Below are 1535 nucleotides of genomic sequence, written 5' to 3' on the forward strand. Positions count from 1 at the left end.
GCTGTTAGTTCTGTGGTCCTTCCGGTAGGGACACTGCTGGCCTCTCCCCTGTGAGCCCGTCCCCAGCCCCGGAGGGTGGCAGAGGCGAGCCTGCCACCTGCCGCTCCTCACACGTTGAGGAGGGATGCCTTGCTTGGCTGCATCAGGGGTACCTGGGTGGAGACACGAGACCCAGAGAGGGGACTAGATGCTGTCCCACTTTCTATCAAAAATGGCCTGATGCCCTCACCCGTGCTCCCCGTGGAAGGCCTGGCCTCCTCCGCTGCGGAGCTTACAGTGCTACTGCCGGCTTTGGTGTTCAGCTGAGGCCCAGGCTCCCATGGCCATGCCTGGCGTGTTGGGGGGCCAGGAGCCGGGCCACACCGGTGTGTGGGGTGTGGCCTGCGCAGACCGTGCCTGGCCAGGCAGGGAGCTGGGCTCTGAGCCAGACCTGCAGGCGGGGCCTGGCCCTCAAAGTGGTGCCACCAAATCATGGCCCCTCCAAACACACACCCTCAGTCACTCTGGGGGCTCACCCAATGCACACACTCAGCACTCACGCACGCACACACACCCTCACGCTCCTCCCCAGTGGTACGCTCAGACTCAAGGCCTCATCCACACTGGGGAGCACAGCGGACACTCACAGTCGTGTGTGCTCACACGGCCCTACACACTCACGTTTATACTCACACTGGCACGCATGCACGTGCAGACTCACCACATGCAGTCACAGCCTCGCCCATTCCCACGAGCATGTGTGTGAATTCACACCCACATTCACAGACACCCGTGCCCCATGCATCCTAGCCCACACCGGTGCTCGCACGCGCACACCGGCGTTCACACACAGAGTCGCACTCATGCCTGCATTCACGCCCACCCTCACACAGTTCAGTTCCCACCCGTCTTAGACTTACACATGTTTACACACATGGAGGTAATGTGTACACACGTCCACATACTCCCACAGAGGCCCCGAATTCACTTTACACACCGGTTACTTAACTCATTCAGTTAAAGGCAGGCTTTTCCATCACGTTCATCCCGGGAAATCTGGGAATTCCGGGACGTGCAGAGGAGATCCCAGGGGAAAACAAACCGCCCTGTGCTCTGCAGCCAGAGAATCTCTGCCCGAGTCCGGTGCGCGTCTGTCCCCCGTGTCCCCATCCCCCGAGTGCTTGTCCCCCGCATCCTCGTCCCCCATGTCCCCATCACGTGCTGTGAAGGTGTCCATGGGTGTGGCCCCCTGACTTAGGGACCTGCTTCACTCACCACCATGAAAGCACCTGGCCTGTGCTCTTTAGACCCGTCACTTTAATGAGAGGGCTTTGCTGTCACCGCCCGCTGGTCCCCCGCTGTTGGAGAATCAGCTCATCTCTAATTAGTCACTCTTCCAGGGAAGGCTGCTCCCAGCGTCCTTGGGCTGGAGCGGCTTTCTATATTTAGAGTGATTTCCTTAGGAAAGACTCTTCGTTAGTGAGATTTCTGGGTCTGAGGATGACAATTTCAAGGCTGGGAGGGGCTTCCAGGGGGCTCTCGGGGCAGCTGTGTTT

Source organism: Desmodus rotundus, chromosome 6 (assembly GCF_022682495.2).
Source record: "Desmodus rotundus isolate HL8 chromosome 6, HLdesRot8A.1, whole genome shotgun sequence".
NCBI lineage: Eukaryota > Metazoa > Chordata > Mammalia > Chiroptera > Phyllostomidae > Desmodus > Desmodus rotundus.